The sequence below is a fragment of the Aedes albopictus genome, chromosome 2, assembly GCF_035046485.1.
Source record: "Aedes albopictus strain Foshan chromosome 2, AalbF5, whole genome shotgun sequence".
Lineage (NCBI taxonomy): Eukaryota > Metazoa > Arthropoda > Insecta > Diptera > Culicidae > Aedes > Aedes albopictus.
In genome coordinates this window covers 374,532,205-374,550,877 of record NC_085137.1, presented here as the reverse complement: position 1 = coordinate 374,550,877, position 18,673 = coordinate 374,532,205, and the positions used below count along the sequence as shown (strand labels likewise).

Here is an 18,673-nt window from a genome sequence, read left to right as displayed (position 1 = left end):
AGTTCAACTGCCATAAACTACACAACAGCGCCTCTCGAAAGACTGTGTGACTTGAAAGTTATCTGTATGAGAGCCTCCCGTTCCAGAAACTGCAGAGGTCTTTGCTTCCCCGGCCCAAAAATATCTACCTACAAAATTTCATAACGATCGGATAAGTACCCAACTAACAATGATAGCTGAATAACTACTTATTCAGCCAAATTTTTCGAAATCAAGCTGAAGAAAAGATTGTTCATCTGTTTTACAGCAACAATGTTTGTTGGGTAGTCTTCAAATGCATAAGGGTCAGACAGACAGACAGCGCGAATAATAAATTCCTAGAGAAATTCCCAGAGGTATTTCTGGAGTAATTCCATGAAGAATTCTTGGATGAATATCTGGATGAATTACTGGGAGAAGAATCTTTAGTGGAATCCCTGAAGGTATTCCTGGTAAATTCCTCGAGAAATTACTGGCAAAATACTGGGAAAACATGGTGGAATTACTGGAGGAATCCCTTGAACCAATTCCAGGAGGAATCCCTGGATTCTTGAAATAATGCGTGTTTAAACTCCGGAAGGATGATTTCTTGGATAAATTGCCGTTGTAATTTCTGAACGAATTACTGCTTTAATTTCTGCAATAATTCCTGAAGTAATATCTGAAGGAGTTCCTGGTGTAATTCCTGGTGGAATTCTTAAAGGAATTCCTGGGAAGTCCCACAATCGAAAGCTGAAGAAATGCCTGGATGAATCCCTAAAGGAATCCCTATGAAAATCCCTATAGGAACTCCTGGCGGAATGCCTGGAGGTATTCCTAAAATAATTTCTAGAGCGATCCCTAGAGGATTCCCTTGAGAAGCTCCTGAAGGAATGCCTGGAGACATGCCTGTGCGAATTCCTGGAGGAATATCTAGAGAAATTTCTCGAGAAATCTTCAGAGGAACTCTTGGAGGAATTTCTGGAAGATATTTTTGAAGAATCGTTGGAAAACTTTCAGGTTGAATCCCTGGAGAAATCCTTTAAAGAATTTCTGAAGAAATTCCTCGAGGAATCCCTAGTAGAATTTCTACAGGAATTTCATGAGGTATCTCTAGAGAAATACCTGGAGGAGTTCCTCGAAGAATCCTTGAGAAATCTCCAGAAGAACTCCTGGAGGAATTCCTGCAGAAATTCCATTAGCAATTTCCAGAGGAATGTCTGGAGGAGTTCCAGAAAAAAAAAATTAGAAGAACATCTGGATGAATTATTGGAGGAATTATCGAAGGAATTCCTTGAGGAATTTCAGGAAGAATCTTTAGAGGAATCCCTGAAGGAATTTCTGGTAAATACCTGGACCAATTCCTGGAGGAATTCCTGGGGGAAATGCTAGTGGGATTCCTGGAGGGATCCCATGAATCAATTTCTGGTGAAATCTCTGGAGGAATCCTTGGAGCAATACCTGGAGGAGAAATTTCTGGAAAAACTCCTCAAGGAAACTTTGGAAGAATACCCGGAAAAAATCCTGGAGGAATTACTGATGAATTTTTTAAAAGAATTTCAAAAAGGAATCCCTGGAGGATTTTCTGGATCAATTCTTGGGGTGATTCCTGGAGGTATTCTTGGTGGCAATCCTTTAGGAAATGTCTGTATGGAATCCAGAATTCCTTAGGTAAATTCTGCAGGAATTTCTGAGTTAATTTCTGCAGTAATTCCTGGGGTAATTCCTGGTGGAATTCTCAAAAGCATTCCTGGAGGAGTCCCGGAATTAAATCCTGAAGGAATGGCTGGATGTATCCCTGGAGAAATCCCTATAGAAATGCCTGTAATAATGTCTGGAGGTATTTCTGAAAGAATTCCTGGAGGGATTCCTAAAAGAATTCTTGGAGGAATTCCAAGAGCAATCCCTAGAGGAACTCCTGAAGGAATGCCTGGAGGAGATTCTGTAGGAATTCCAGTAGACATACCTGAGAGAATTTCTGGAGAAATCTCTAGAGAAATTCCTTGAACTATTTTCTAAGGAACTCCTGGAGAAATCTCTAGAGAAATTTCTGGAGGGTTTTCTTGAAGAATCACTGGAGAACTTTCAGGAAGAATCCCTGGAGGAATTCTTTGACAAATCCCTGAAAGAATTCCTGGAGAAGACGACCCGAATCTGAAACAGCTACGTTGGATTTTCGTACCGATACATCAGGTCGACCTCTCTTATGCATATCACAGCAAAGCACTCAGGTCAACTTAGAAATTAACGTAAAATTTGTTGCACGTATCGTCATAATCCGTCCAGTATATGCAAATCCAAACATTGATACAAATCCACTATGGCTAATTTTGTCGACTTGGTACCAAACGTACCTTGGTACCCTGATCTCCAGCCCCTTTTATTAGCCAATCGTTGCATCCGATCCATTTTCCGGCCATCTCTGTGACAAAGCCGCCAAGTAGCTAGCAATTCATCGGATTTCGGCTGTCCAGTAACGATTGTTCATACCCCAAATACATATCCACTATTCGACATTCGCAATAAAAATGTTCTATGTTCTGTTACCTAACGGTAATATCCTATTTAGATTCTATTTGAATGATCGATGTGGGACGATAGCTATATTTTTTGTAATGTTTGTTTTTCAACTATTTATTTGAATTGTGCGTGCGACTGGTGGGAGAAATTTAGCAAATTTCAATAACTGTTGAGTGGGTGATGAACTCATGTGTGAAGTCGTCTGCTTTACTGCTGGTAGTTAAGGATGTAGATTTTCAAGAATGATAGAGTCCTATCCAGCAATTGCGACGCCTGTTCGCTACTACATATTTGGATGCCGCCGGGGATCCGAGACCTAGAGCCTCCACGAAGATACCCGTGCAATCGCTGCTAGAGCAAGCGGTATCGGAACCAAGACCTCTGTCCCGTCGAACGATCAAGGGTGTCATCAGCTACCACCAATCAAACCCGATACCACCTCCCCCCATCCCCCATTCACCGATCATAGGATTGGCCAATTGTTATCGACACGTGCAGTCGGTCGGCAGGCCATCTACCTGTACACCGCCAGAAACGCATGAATAAACCGAAGGAAGTTACGAATTTGCTATTTTTGTAGGATTCCACATCCGAAAGCTCCAGCATCCAGAAAACGCCCTGGGACCTAGGTGGCAAAAGAGGCCTTGTGAGCTCACCCCGGAAGCTCCCGTTGGTTGGCTAGACCAGCAGCTTGGGCCTTAGGCACGTTCCCTTCTGTGCCGGCACGACTCACTCCCGGGGTCAAAAGTTGTTTCAGTGCTTAATAGCTCACCCCGCTCACCCATTCAAATACGCCCTGGAACCCGGGCTTAGAAACAGTCCTTTCATGCCTACCTCGGAAGTCGCCGTTGGTTGGATCATCAATTTGGGGCTTGGAAACGATTACTTCTGGGTTGGCGTGGCTGATACCCGGAATCAAAAATTGTATCAGCCCTCCCCGTCGATCTCGGCAGACATTGTTGTCTTTTCAAATTTGACAACTGCGGGGCAGTCCTGAAAATGTCATTTCGGCATATCTAAATTCAACCGCCTACAGCTCGTTTTAGAAGCTGAACCTGAGAATATGGTATATGAAGAACTTGTGCGGCAAAACCAGTTCTGTAAGAAAGTCACGGAAAACCCGCTCTTTTTTGAATATTCAATGTTAATGTCACGGACTACCTTCGAAAAATGCCAATTGATATTCACCATGAATATCATTTGCATTTTTCGAAGGTAGTCCGTGACATTTACCTTAAATATTCAAAAAAATACCGTTTTTCCGTGACTTTCTTGTAGAACTGTGTTTGCCGCACAAGTTGTTCATATACCATATTCTCAGGTTCAGCTTCTCAAATGAGCTGTAGGCGGTTGAATTTAGAAATGACGAAATGACTTTTTCAACACTGCTGCGGGGCTCGTTGCAGCACCGCACTCTAGATTGGTTTTGCTTGCGATCGTGTTGAACTTCTCTCTCAGCTCATTTCCGGTTCATTTCTTTGGGAGCCCCCCGTTCCCGAGACCGGAGAGGTCCCGCACCAAGCTAAGAACCTTCCCCGGTCCCAACAGTACCCACATACAAAATTTCACACCGATCGGTTCAGTAGTTTCCGAATGCATAGCGGTCAGACAGACAGACAGACAGACAGACAGACAGACAGACCGACAGACAGACAGACAGACAGACAGACAGACGGAAATCCATTTTTATATATATAGATAGATAGATAGATATGTATTAAAATAACTACAAAATTATATATATACTAGTTTTTCTGTAGTTGTCTGAAATGCGCAGTCTTGTGCATTATCACCATCATAACACAAAAAAGCCGCAACATCAACATTGCCCTTCTTCCTCCATCAACACTACAGCCGACCGTCTCTATGTTACTATCGAACACATTCGAGACGAACGCATTGATACGGTGGCTGCCGCCGCCACGCTCTTTCTCTGCAAATCTCTTGAGTAGCCGAACGCTTCTTAACCGTCGTTCCGACGCAGAGCTATGTCACTCACTGCTGGGCGACTCTCGTCTGAAAATGCCAGGATGAGGGTCAATTTGTTAAGTAGTATTGCATGGCGCAGCAAACACAACCATAGCACGCCCTATGGTAGCAAAGCGTAGAACAAAAACTCGCTTCGGTGTTTCATCGTGTGGTTCGAAAACAAGAGACGATCGCTGCTGTTGGATGTGGTTGACTCTGCATTGAACGAGGGTTGACTTGAGTGGCTTTTGCGTGAATCGATTATGTTTTGATGGACTGCGTTTGTCGTATGAAGTGATGGTTAGAGCGAGTGTCATTCGACATTGACCCTCCTGAAACTGCACAACCCTGGAAATGCGTACCAAAATGACTGAAATTTTTATAGGAGATATTTCAAAGCTTTTAACAAAAATTGAGGGATATTTTATTTGAAAACAATCTTTGATTTTTTTTTTTAAATAATGAAAAAATACACTTCTGGAGGTACTGAGGGTATGAATACCTCAATAGTTGCATAACAACCATTCTTATTTGGCCTCGTCAGAACTTACCTCTGTAATTGTCGAATTTGATAAGAAGTTTTACATTTACTGCCAACATTTAAAAAATTCCCTCAAAATCCATTCAGTACCTAGTACTGTAGTGCTGGAAGAAGAAGGAGTAAATATGCTCTTTTAGTAATATTTACTAAAAGAGCGTATTTTCTCCTCATATTCCCTTCCCAAATCGTAATATTTGATAAATTCATTAACGCTAAATCCTAGTGTACAAATTGATTTCTTTTAAAATAGCAGGCGCTGATTAAATTGCAATGACGAGGGGTATTTGTATATACTTCTTTTATTGGGTTAGATCTAACTATACATGATTAAAATTCCATGTACTATATTACTGGATAGCAGTTGCAATGGCAATTGTAAGAAACAAATACGACTGGACAGATACTTGAATCTTTTTTATTGTACAAAACGCAGGCCCATGAATTATATGACATATAACTGTGTAAATCAATATTTGTATGGTTGAAAAATTTCCTTTTACGTACGTTTTGTGAATTAATCCTGAATATTTGTTTGAAATAATTTCAGAAGTAATTGATTCTGTAATTCCACCATTGTTACTATTGTTTCAGAATTATCGCTTTTGGGAATTAGGTACTGTAGTTATACATACTAATTCGATATGTGATGATTTTTTTCTGTGTTTCGACAATGCAAACTACCTTATTTCTGAAAAAAAAAAATCAATTTCAAATATTTATTCTATTGCAGTAAAAACAGAACCTACTAATAAAATCACAATTATAATGCTAATACTGATTCTATTCACAAGAATAGATTCTAGATACAGTCGTGCTATACATGTTTTAACGTGCAATACTTAGCAGAAATACCTCAGAATTCGACCCACTCTTCAAAATAATTAAAAATATTTGATTACTGATTTCTGTGCAAAATAAAGGTTTTTTTTAAATGATATTTTCATTTATCATGCATAAAAATGTTCAAAGTTCATATTTTTCAAGTGATGATCATGAAAATAAACTGGAATATCCTTTTTTAGTCATAACATGCTATTTCTGGTCACTTATAATGATTCTGCCCTTCAAAAAACGAAGAAAATGATTTATGACCGCTTCCCTGAACAAATGGAACCACTGTGCAGCCCAGGTGTCAATCTGAAGCTTCACCCAACATTTGGATACCGGAATAGCTGGCTCAGGGCCAATGAAGTCATGTGATGCTCCAGTGCGAGCTAACTCATCAGCCAACTCATTTCCAGCGATGGAAGAATGGCCAGGTACCCATAAAAGGTGAACAGCGTTTGCTGAATTCAGCTCCTCGATTTGAGTTCGACAAGCGATAACTATCTTCGACCTGGAGTTGGCCGAAGCAAGTGCTTTAATAGCAGCCTGGCTATCTGAACAGAAGTATATTACTTTGCCCATTACGTGCTTCTGAAGTTCTGATTGCACTCCGCACATAAGAGCAAAGATTTCGGCCTGAAAAACGGTGCAATGTCTACCAAGTGAGTAAGACTGATACAGCCTTAGCTCACGAGAATAAACACCAGCACCTGCTCGACCTTCGAGAAGGGAGCCATCAGTGTAACATACGATGACGTCTGAAATACTTCTCTCCAGATAACCAGATGTCCACTCTTGCCGGGAAGGAATTTCGTGGAAAATGTCCTATATGGAAAATTACAAGCAATTGTAAGATCACTTGGAGCAAGGACAACTTTGTCCCAATTCACCAAAAGTGGAAACAACGAGGTGTGTGTTGAACTGCGGTTCACAGGAGTTTCCTCTAGTAAACCGAGTACCCATAGACGGTAAGTGCAAGAAAGTGCTTCTTGTTTGAGATGAATGTGTAGTGGGGCAACGTCAAAGAGCACTTCGAGCGCTGCCGTAGGAGTTGAAGAGAACGTTCCAGACATCGCCATTAAGCACATCCTTTGGAGATGGCCTAATTTTGATTGGACCGTTCTCACTTCGCCCTTTTGCCACCACACCAGGCATCCATAAGCCAATATTGGACGAACAACAGTTGTGTAAATCCATTTGATATACTTGGGTTTAAGACCCCAAGTTGTACCAAAGGTTCGCCGGCATTGCCCGAAGGCCATACAAGCTTTCTTGATTCTGAACTCAACATGAGGTGTCCAGGAAAGCTTGGAATCAAGAATGACTCCAACGTACTTTATCTGTTCAGTCACATTGATTTCAGAATCAAAGAGACGTAAAGGTCGAACACCATTACGGTTTCGCTTTTCCGTGAAAAGAACAATAGATGTTTTACTCGGATTTACCGAAAGGCCATATTGGCGACACCAACCCTCAACTACCTGAAGAGCGTTTTGCATCAGGTCGAAAAGGGTGCTGATGCACATACCGACTAACAATAATAGGTAGTCGTCGGCAAAACCATAAGTAAGGAAACCGCTATTATTGAATTGCCTCAATAGCGTATCTGCTACGAGATTCCACAATAGTGGTGATAAGACTCCCCCTTGGGGGCATCCACGAACACTCAATTTCCTAATCGCCGCTTGATAACAGGTTTTGTTATCATTTAGTTATCATTCAGAGCTATTTTACCGACCAAAATAGTAAAAATCTACTCTACCGACACAGTTAGCAGTTGAAAAAAGTTTCTTATAATTATAATTCATGTTTTCAACTATTGCGCCCAGTGGGTCTCGAGCCCTGATCGAGTGATTACCGGTCGCAGTCGATACCCCTAGGGTAGAAGCTTCAGTTTTGGCCAGTCCGGCGTTTTGGCCATAGTGCGATATTGAGCCTGTTGCGATCTAAACCGGCGTAAATTTATTTTTTACTAGTTGATCCTAATACAATATGATGATTACAGCTGTGAAAACCACACATTTTGATTAAAAACTGGAAGAAAAAAATATATTTCCTTAAAAAATCTGCTCCCATATATCTATTTTGGCCAGGGTGCTTCTAATTTGGCCACTCCCATAAGAAATACACGTGATTGGCCAAAATAGAAACCAAACTTAAGAATATGGCCAAAACTGCGGCAGAGCTTCTATTTTGGCCAGTGCCACTTTTAATACAAAAATCAAGTATTGGCATGATTTCCGCATTTTTCCTTCAAAATATAAATTAAAACCTTTCTTTTGACGCATTGGTTGTTTCCATAGGATTATTGGTTATTTTTATAAAAATGATTTCCCTTAGACTGGCCAAAACCAGTGCCCGCACCCTATACTAGCGGGACTCAGTAAGAGGAAGAGTGGTTGTACTGCAGTCGCATTGAAGATGGAAAGTGCAATCTATTTTAAGATTCGAAGTTCACCAGACCCTCAGTTTTTCGAAAGGTTTAAAATGTACGCTTGGAAACTGACAGCATATTTTGTTATCATTTAGTATTTTTATGTCAGAGCGATAGACCAAAATTATTTATAACTATATTTGTTATCATCTGATTATCATCAATTGGAAAAGATGATAACAAAAATAACAAAATGATAACACCGATAACATAGTTTGTTATCAAAGTGATATCACTAAGATATTCTCCTATGCTCGAGAAGAAACAATCTATTCCATCCACAATAAGGGTGCCTAGTTGATGCGTGAAAATTTTCGAACGGCTACCATTTAGAAAGGCCACCTTCAAAGTGCTATTCATTCATGACAATCTTCTGTCGTATACGTCACCTAAAACGAATGAATTCGTTGAAAGTTGATCGGGGTAGTGCTAAACTGAACCAAAACGCCATTTTTTTTTTTTTTTGAAAAATAGAGTTTTCTTACCATTTGAAGTAGAAAGTGGTAATCTCCCAACAATATAAATATTGGAAAATCGGGCAACTATTCGTGGATTTTATTCAAAATTCCTGTTTGGCAGAGCATACGAAAAGTTAAATTGATCCCAACAAAAGTGGACTGTCAACCATGCCACGGAATACTTGGAGAAATTCCCAGAGATATTCCTGGAGAAATTCCCAGAGGAATTCCCGCTGGAATTTTCAGAAGAACTCATGAAGAAATTGCCAAAGGAATTCCTAGAGGAATTGCCAGTGGCTTTCCTGGAGGGATTCACAGATGAATTCTTTAAAGGATTCCCAGAGGAATTGCCAGAGAAATTCCTGGAGGAATTGCTAGAAGGATTCCTCCTGAAATCACTACGGGGACTCCTCCAGGCATTCCTTTGGGGGTTACTCCAGTAGTTTCTCCATCGTTTCCTTCAGTAATTCTTCCGGGCATTGTTCCAGGAATTCTCACAGGGACTCCTCTAGAAACGATTGGTGTGAGTTCGGTTTTGCAGTCTAAAGTTCTCTAGAACGACCGTTAAGGACTCGTCCCTAACTTTAGACTGCAAAGCCGAACTCCCACCAAACGTTACATCCAAACAGTGGAACCCTCGAACATCCAAAACTCCTTTATAAATTCCTCCAGGAATTATTCTGATTTTTTCTCTAGGAATACAAATACATATTTTTTTAATCCAGTTATTCCACAAAGTATATTTCCGGGGTTCCTCCAGGAATTCCTCTAGGAATTCCTCCGGGGATTCCTTCAAGAATTCCTCCAGGGATTCCTCCAGAGATTCCTCCAGGAGTTCATTCAGGGATTATTCCAGTAATTCCTCCAAGGATTCCTCCTGGAATTTCTCCAGGAACTGCTCCAGAGATTTCTCCTAGAATTCCTCCATGAATAGTGATTCCTCCGGGGATTTCTGCAGGGATACCTCCGTGGATTCTTCCAGGATTTCCTTCCGGAATGCTCTAGGAATTCATCCGGGAATTTCTGGTAATTCCTTCAGGAATTCATCCGGAAATTTCTCCATGAATCCTTTCTTAGATTCCTCCAGGAATACCTCCAGGATTGCCTCCAGCGATTCCTCCAGGGATTCATCCTGGGTTTCCTCTAGGAAGAAGTTCCTGAAGAAATTCCTGGAGTTATCGCCAGAGGAATCCCCGGAGAAATTCCTGGAGAACTCCCCGAGGAACTTCTGCAGAAAGCCCTGGAAAATAACTGGAGCAATTTCCGAACTAAAAATAATTCCCGGAGGATATCCTGGAGGAATCCCCGGAGAAATTCCTTGGCGAATGTTTGGAGGAATCCCCGGAGGAACCTATGGAGGAATCTCTGGAGGAATTGCTGGAGAGAATCCCGCAGGAATCTTTGAAGGAAATCGTGGATAAATCTCTAGAAGTTTTCCTGGAGGAATCTCTAATATCTGAAAAAGAAATCCTGGAGAAAAGCCCTTAACAGTCTTTCTGAAAGAAACCTCAAATGGAAGAAACCCCTGGAATGATTACTGAGAAATCCATTGGGAAATAATCGGGGGAATTCACGGAGGAGTTCCTAGAGGAATCTCCGGCGGAATTACTTGAGGATTTTTTGTTGAAACCCCCGGATTAACCTTTGGAAGAATCCCCGGAGGAGTCTTTGGATAAACCCCAGAAGGATTCTCCCGAGGTATTCCTGAAAAAGTCTCTAGAAAAATTCCTGGAAGGATCCTCGGAGAAATTCCTGACAAATCCCCGGATGAATTACTGGAGCAACTTCCGGAGGAATTCCTGGAGGAATCCTTGGATGAAGAGAAATTCCTGAAGGAATTGTCAGAGGAATTTCTGGAGGAGTCTCTGAAGGAATTTCTGTAAGAAGTCTTGGAATTTCAGAGGGATCTATGGAGGAAACCTTGAAGATAACCGGAGTAGGTGGAAAAATCGGATGAATAGCATATTCAGTTATGATTGATTGAATTACTGAAGAGCAAAAACTGATATTGGTTTGATTGATATAAGAGGTAAAAGAACAGAAATAATAGCAAAATCTAATATGATGAACTACTCAATAATAGCTCGTAAAGATATTACAAGATCAATATAATAGCAGACAAGATTTGTCACTTTTTTCTAGAAAAAACAATAGATAAAAAAAAAGACGCTACACCGTCTTCAACCAGAGGTTGCACAGACTGAACGATCACTAACATGAGACAATGGACAACACACGGAACACCCAGTGGTCCAGTGGAGAATTTTCCGTTTGACGAAAAGTTTTCACCGACTGGAGCGGGAATCGAACCCACACTCCGAGGCTTACGAAACGGCCAGACGACTGACGCCCCTAACCGTACTGCCACGAAGCCCACAAAGAAAATGTCAGCATCCAGCATCGAACCTACGACCTTAGGATTCACATGCGGCGATGCTTACCACTTAACTGTGGCTCGCTGTTGTAAATAACATGGGAATAAGAGCATACGGTTCTTCGTTTCCACAGCTCAGATTGGGGCACATAGCATTTCACTAACATTGAGCCATCTCTATGGGTGTATGTGTTCCATTTCGTGCAGAAGAGCTAAACTTGTTCTTATGTAGAAATTTTCAGCTATTTTCTAATCTAATCTAATCTAATCTCACACTAACGCAGCCATTACTTGAATGCATCCTGGAAAATGAAGACTTTTCAAGTCTATCATTTTTCTTGTCTAACGGCCAGGCCAACTGCGCAGCATGTACCGCAGAGAAGATTTCAAGGGATAGACAGATTTCAACATAGTCAATATTTGAAAACATTCTACACCTTGAAATCGAGGGGAAAGATGGAAGCGTGGACCTCCCGTACCAAACGCTTCCAGATAACGATATAGATATTAAAACATGTTCGCATGTATTATTATGGTGATGTATACGGTGATTTGCTAAAGAATATTAATTAGTGCGCCAGGAATGGTGGTTCTTCACTGAAAAGAGAATAAAGTATTATGTAATATATACTGAATAAGGCATAAGTGATACGCTCGTTACAGTTACTATTTTTTAAAACATGGTATTATTATACAATGAAATTACCTGAATCCTCCTGAAATTTTCAGCTATTTTGACAAGAACAAAAACTGATATCAATCACTTTGAGCTATTCGTGCGATATTCATTAGATTTTTGAATAACTCATCAAAATCACATCGAGCTATGACAGCAAAAAGTGTTCGATTTGAGATATACCCTCAAAAGCAATCCCTTGACGAAATTCAGGAGGCAAACCTCGAAAAATTCTTTATTGCATCCCTGGTGAAATTTTAGTATAAATTCTTGCAGAATGCCTTTGAGAAATTCATGGAGGAATCTCTGTAAGAAGTCTTGGAATTTCAGAGAAATCTTTGGAGGAAACCATGGACGAAGTCTTGGTGAAATTTATGGAGGAATCCTTGTGGGAACTCCTAGAAGAACTACTAAAAGAATTCTTGCAGAGATCTTGTAAGAAATTTTTAGAGGATTCTGTGGGAGAATTTCAGAAGAATCCCTGTATGAAGTCCTGGAATTTTAGGATTGCCCCTGTGGAAAGCCCTGCAGAAAGTCTTAGAGAACTTCCTAAAGGATTTCCTAAAGGAACTACTGGTGGAGCGGACCTGATGTGATGGTTAGAACACTTGACTATCACGCAGAGGACCTGGGATCGAATCCCACTCCCGACAAACTGGCAAAATCCGAGTTCTTCCTTCGGAAGGGAAGTAAAGCGTGGGTCCCGAGATGAACTAGCCTAGGGCTAAAAATCTCGTAAATACAGATAGTAGAAGAAGATGAAGAAGGAACTACTGGACGAATGCCTGGAGGAATCGCTTCAGGAAGCCCAGTGCTCTAGAGGAGTTTCTAAAGAAATCCCTGAAGGAATTCATGGAGGAATTATTATAGGTTTCCATGAAATTCTTTCCATGACATTGGAGCTGGGGAAAGGGGGCAGTTGCTAGACGCATGCTGGGGAGTTCGTTGGTACCACTGTACATTGCTAATGATGGAGAGTTTTGGGTGCAACTTGACCACAACCAAGTAGTGGCCAGAATCAATGTTAGCACTACTATATGTCCTGACGTTAATTATTTCGGAGAAGTGTCAATCGTCCAACAATCTTTACGAGATCAATTTGCGATACCGTCTGATGTGGTGAACTCCAGGTGAAACGATAAAGGGAGGCTGTGTTGCAAAAGTTGCTACGTATGACCATGTTTTTGGAGTCGGGGAAATCAATAAGTCGTAGGCCGTTTTTGTCCGTCTGCTGATGGCGAACAATGAATATCTCAATCGTCGGTCTGAATTCCTCCTCCTAGCCTACCCGAACGTTTAAGGAGCCGACCAGAGTGAACGCGTCATGTGACGTGACGCGAATTTTCTATAGGGCATTTCATGGGTGGTTTGATTTTAAACAAAATATGGAGCTCGCGAACGTGGAAAAGTGTGATGATTTATGACTTGATGACAACACGGAGGCACCCCTCCTGGATGTCCTTCTGGGATTCCACAGGGAATCCTTCGTGGTTGCTTCACAAGTGTGTTTCAGAACTCCTTTAGCAATTTAATGTGGAATTCCCAGGTAGTTCTTGATGATTCTCTGGGGTTTTTCCAGAAGTTTTTTTTTTAGATTCCTAAAGAGACTCCGCCTGTTATTCCCACTCCTGAGATTCTTCCAGATTTTAGTTCTGAAATGCCTTCAGGAATTCCTAGAGTCCTTCATCCTCCAGGAATCCATCCTAGATTCTTCTAAAAGTTTTATTTTTACTTCCACAAGGTATTACTGGAAATTTCAGCAATTTTACCCTGGATTTCTCTCGGGGATTACTTGAGGAATTCTATCTGAGATCCTTCCTTGAATTAGACAAGAACTTATTTCAGCATTCCTGTAACTTCTTCTGATTTTTCCAGCAACTACTTCCAGGATTGCTTCAAAATTTCTTTCGAGTTTCCTCTTTCGGATTTCTTCCACGAACCTTTTCCGGGATTCCTCCAGGAACTACTTCCAGGATTTTTTCGGAAGCTCCATCAGAGATTCCTCTAGGATTTTTTAATGGGCTTTTGTTTGGAATTGTTTTTGGAATTTCTCCAGAAACTCCTTCGTGAATTTCTTCCGGGATTCTTTTTGGAACTCTTTCTGGGATTCCTCTTGGAACTCATTCCGGGAAGTTCTTCTGGAATCATGTTTCCAAGATTTCTTCAAAAACTCTTGCCAGGATATGTCTAGTAATTCTTTTCCGGTTTCCCTCAAGAATTTCTTTTGGAATTTCTGCATATCCTTCTGGAATTTCTCTGGTAGTTCATTCTGGAATTCCTTTCAATGTTTCTAAGGGAAATCTTTCAGGAGTTTATTAGAGAGTATTTTGACAAATTCCTCCAGCAGTTTTTATTCATGAATTTCATCATCTAGTTTCTACAGCAACTCCTGGAAAAAGTTCCTCTTAGAAATCTTAGAAAAAACTCCTGGAGGGAGTTTCCCTCCCCAGAGGGAACTTCAGAAGCAGAAGGAACCCCAAAAAGAATCGCAGATATAGCAGGAATTACAGAAGTAAATCCGAGAGGTATACTTACTTACTTTCAGTCCTGAGCACCCATGGTGGAGCAAAGGTCCGAATTGAAAGATCTCCATCCTGGGCGATTGCCCGCCATCATCGCCTGGGCCTGGGCATGGTCATATTTCTGTCAACTTTCTTATATTTCCTTGTTGAGGCTGCGCCGCCATGAGTCTCTAGGTCTGCCTGTGCTGCGATGTCCTACTGGGTTCCAATCTAACGCTTGCTTGAAGATTTCGTTCCCGCCCCTGCATAGAGTGTGGCCGACCCACCTCCACTTTCGCTCCCGAATTTCTGTTGCTATCGGCTTTTGATAACATCGACGATGGAGCTCCACATTGGAGATCCAATGGTGAGGCCATCTTGCATAAATTGTATACCGCAGGCATCTATTGATGAAGACCTGCAGCCGTTGAGTGTTCTTCACTGATACACACCAAGTTTCACTGGCGTATAGCAGCACAGAACTCGTTCGAGTAGAAAATTCGGATTTTGGTGTGTCGACTTATCAGATTGTTTTTCCATACATTTCTTAAACTCGCAAAGGCAGGCCTCGCTTTCTTGACCCGTTCTCCTATGTTGATCTTGGTGACACCATCGGACATTATCTTCTGCTTCCCTAGATACCGTTAAGCTGGAAGGGTTGACCGTGTTTACATCCAACGATTTGGTCTTGTTGGCGTTGATGGTGAGACCTGCCACTGAGGAACGATTGGCAAGATCATCGAGCTTACTCTGCATATCATAGCGCCGTTGTTTTAGGAGAGTTAGAGGTGATAGTATACATCTTTACGCCAGCAACGACCCGGATGGGATCGGACAAGACACCGTTGTGCAGTACTCTGCACGAAAATGCCTTGTATTGTGCTTCAGTGAGGCCGATGATTTTCTCAAGGACACCCTTGCGCCTGAGGACTTCCCACATGTTTCCATGATTGAGACGGTCGTCAGCGTTTTCGTAATCAATGAACACCAGGCAGAGCGACTCTGGGAATTCATTGATTTGCTACAGAATGGAACGTGACAATATGGTCCAGACAGGATCGTCCGGCTTGGAGTTCTGCTTGCTGCCGCTGGAGAGTTGCGTTAATCTTCTCCTGTATCCGGCTAAGGATAACTTTGCAGAGGAATTTGTGAACGATGCACAGCAACATGATACCCCTCCAATTAATTACATATCGCTTACAGTCAGGTCACCCTTTTTGGGTACTAGACGCCTTGTATTCAGTCGACCGCAAATGTCGCGGTTTCCCATATGTTGCAGAAAAAATGATGCAGCTGTTGTGCTGATACTACGGGGTTAGCTTTGAGCACTTCGGCTGATATGCGATCGATCCCCGGGGCCCTGTTCGATTTTATATCCAAGAATAAGTAGAAGAAAAGTTTTCAAATCAAACTCGTAGACTTAATTAGTCACAAAAATATCCCTTTCAAGTGAGCCAGCTATATCAAAGTAAACTTTCTGAAGTTCAGAGCAAACAGTCTAATCACGCAAAAATAGATAATAATACAACACGCACGTTCCGTTCCGAAACAACAACCAAACCCTCAATCAACTAATACGAAGATCTCCCACACAACCGTAAAACTTACTCGCTGATATCGAGCCACATATCAATGGCAGTCGAGAAACGTAACAGCTGATAAGTGCAAAGAAGAAAAAAACTCCCAATACAAATGACAAACATCACATTTGTCAAGTGTATTGTGTGGCCACCGAACAGAAACGGCAATCGCCACCTACCTTCTCGCTAGTAGCTCGCTAGCAGACCAACAAGTGGAATCGTTCGTCCAGCCCGAAAGAGCTTCTGCTCCGAAGATACGGTGAAGCAGGTCCCCCTGCCTGTGCCTAAGCGTGTAAAGTTCTTGAAAAACGGCGATTGCGTGACTTGGTGGTGAGGAAAAAAAGTTCCTAACAGCGAGAAAGTTTTTCTTCCGCGAGTTGACCTGCTTCCAGTAGTGCAGTGGTGACGACAACGGTCGAAGAAAAACGGAGGAAAAACTTCAGCCTCTGCTGGGTAGTTAAGAAGCTTCCACGGTGCCTTGGGTGAAGGGGTCAAGGTTAGTGCTGCTGGCTGGCAGTTCATTTGCCGAGATTGTGTGTGTACCTAAATGGTGAAGAAAAAGAGCGGGGGGAATGATAAAGTGCAGAAGCGAAAACAGAAGCCGGGAAAATTAAGTGAAAAATGATGCTGATAGCTGGTAGCGATACAGCCCTACTCCTGGAGGCAAAAAACCGAAGAAACCAGTGGGGAACGGGAACTGTCGACGGCTTGTAATTGGCCGGTTTCCATGTCCGTAGTTTCACCGGGGAGGACTCTTGGTTGCTGTTGGTTTGCAAAACACTATTGCGCGATGGCGTAAATGAGCATGGCTGAAAGTAATTGAAACAATTCCGGTTCGACGGACCATTCGTAATTGGTGCGGTGCTAAATTAGTTTATCCTTATTATTGCTTTTGCGTGGCAAAACACCAACGCTGCAGTTCAGAATGGTTAGGTTTAGAATTTCTAGTGTGTTTATGCTCTCGTGTTCACGAAGAGGACTACAGCAGAAACTATAAATCATATTAGGCAATTAAAGTGAAATAGGAGAGCATCCAGGCGCATTTTTGACTCGCATTTTCATGAGGCCGAGTCTTGCTATCCACAAAAGCAGCTGAAAATGCTACTAGATATTCAAAACGTGTGAGCAAGTAATGAGCAGCATTTTCAGCTCTGTCCGATATTTGGTTCGGGAGATCCTTGGTTCCGGTATTTGCGAGATTGACACTGGAACCTCTTTTTATACCATTTGATGGGGGTGCATAAATTGGAAATGAGCGTAAAATAAAGTAGGGCATAATAAAAAGAGGTTCGTGCATAATGAGCAACTTGGAAGCTTAAGTTTTGAACGTGGTTTGAAGGAGGGAGGTGTGTTCTTCTGAGATGATGCCTTTGGCTTTTGGGTTACATGGGAGTCCAAAAACAGGAGGTTCCTGAGGAATCAAGGTGTTTTAGGATAGAATGCTAAAGTGGAGGCCATATGTGTAAGTCTGACAGCAAATTGAAAACAAATTTTGAAGTTGTGATTTTAGGTTGTTGTTGTTTTCGTTTTAACGGTTAAAACATCGAAAATGAGAGCAGAAAAATGTTCCCGTAACAGCAAGTTGAAAACAATTCCTGCTATCAGTGATAGCAAATTGATGACTGTTTTTGCTATCACTACGAAAAAATGGAAAAATGGTTAAATAGGGGTTTTTCGATTGATACCTGAATGCCATAAGATAATTACACTAATGGTATATTCTAAGAGTTATTATTCAAGGCTGCCTAGAAGTTTTGAAATAACTTAAAAACTTATTTTCTATTAATAGTTTGAATTTACAGCAAAACGAAATCTAAATTTGGAATCAAATTTGGTCAAGACAAACTGATATCAAAATGTGATATCAATTTGCTGCTGAGGATAAATCGAGTTTTCTATTTGCTATCATTTTGTTGTTAGACTCTGCTCGGGATATCGCATCCACTTTAGCATCCTATTCAACAGCAAATGTAATCGTGTGTTGGCTGGGGAACCCTTTCAGAGTTATTCAGGGAGCTATTGTTTTTCTGGTCATTCCCAAAACGCTCCTGAGACCTCCTCGAACCCCCTTGAAACACTCTGAGACCCCTCTTGAACCCCCTGAGACCACTTGAGACCTTCTGAAACGCCTCCCGAATCGCCCCGAAATGCCCCTGAGATCTCTTGGAGCACTCTCTTGAAGCCCCCTGAAATGCTCCAAAACCCTCAGGAATCTTCTAAAACACCTCGAGGATCCCTGAAATACCGCTGAGATCCCCTGAGACTCCATAAACGTTCATGAGGCTCTTGGAAACCCCCTTAGACCCCCAAAAACGCCTCAAAGACTTCCGGTTATAAAATATTCATAAAATTTGAATTTTCAAGTGACGTATTCTGTAGCTTAAAATGTATTTCTGCTGAAAACAATACAGTGATGTCATATTTTAATTTTTCCTATGAAATTTTGAAATTTTCAATGATAAAGGGTAATTTTTTATGAATTTTTGAGATGCTTCATTGGGTTTCTAAGAGTTGCAAAAAGTATAAATGTGCTGCAGGGTAAACTTGAAATATATCATTTTTCAATTATAAATGATAACTAAATCTTGTTCTGATGACATTTTTGTTAGTTTTTGTGTTCTTTCATGTTTTCTGTGTTGATTTTTCTGCAAAATTGTCAGATATGTACGAAAAAAATGACAGATTTAGACTTTATTTAAGGTCGAAAAGTGAAAGAATAACAATTTTCAAACACAGTTTCAATATCAAGGGGACAAAAGTGAACAGATCAGTTGACCCTTACAAGACAGATCTTTTTTTTTTACTTTTTTGTATATTTGGACTTTACGAAAGTTTCAT

At 41.3% G+C, this 18,673-nt stretch overlaps 1 protein-coding gene across 12 annotated transcripts in view; it reads left to right on the top strand.

Annotated features, from left to right (window-relative positions):
* Nucleotides 1-18,673, top strand: part of LOC109422492 (high affinity cAMP-specific and IBMX-insensitive 3',5'-cyclic phosphodiesterase 8) — an 871,092-nt gene that overhangs the window by 768,038 nt on the left and 84,381 nt on the right. For 2 of the 12 annotated variants that reach the window (XM_062852976.1, XM_062852975.1), the window contains exon 1: nt 15,974-16,165. The exons of 6 other annotated variants lie outside the window; for them this stretch is intronic. The gene's annotated coding sequence lies outside the window, so the exon portion shown is untranslated. Of the gene's footprint in view, nt 1-15,973; nt 16,332-18,673 lie in introns of those variants that run through there. 4 more of the 12 variants (XM_062852974.1, XM_062852973.1, XM_029869223.2 and 1 more) reach the window with 2 other exon arrangements.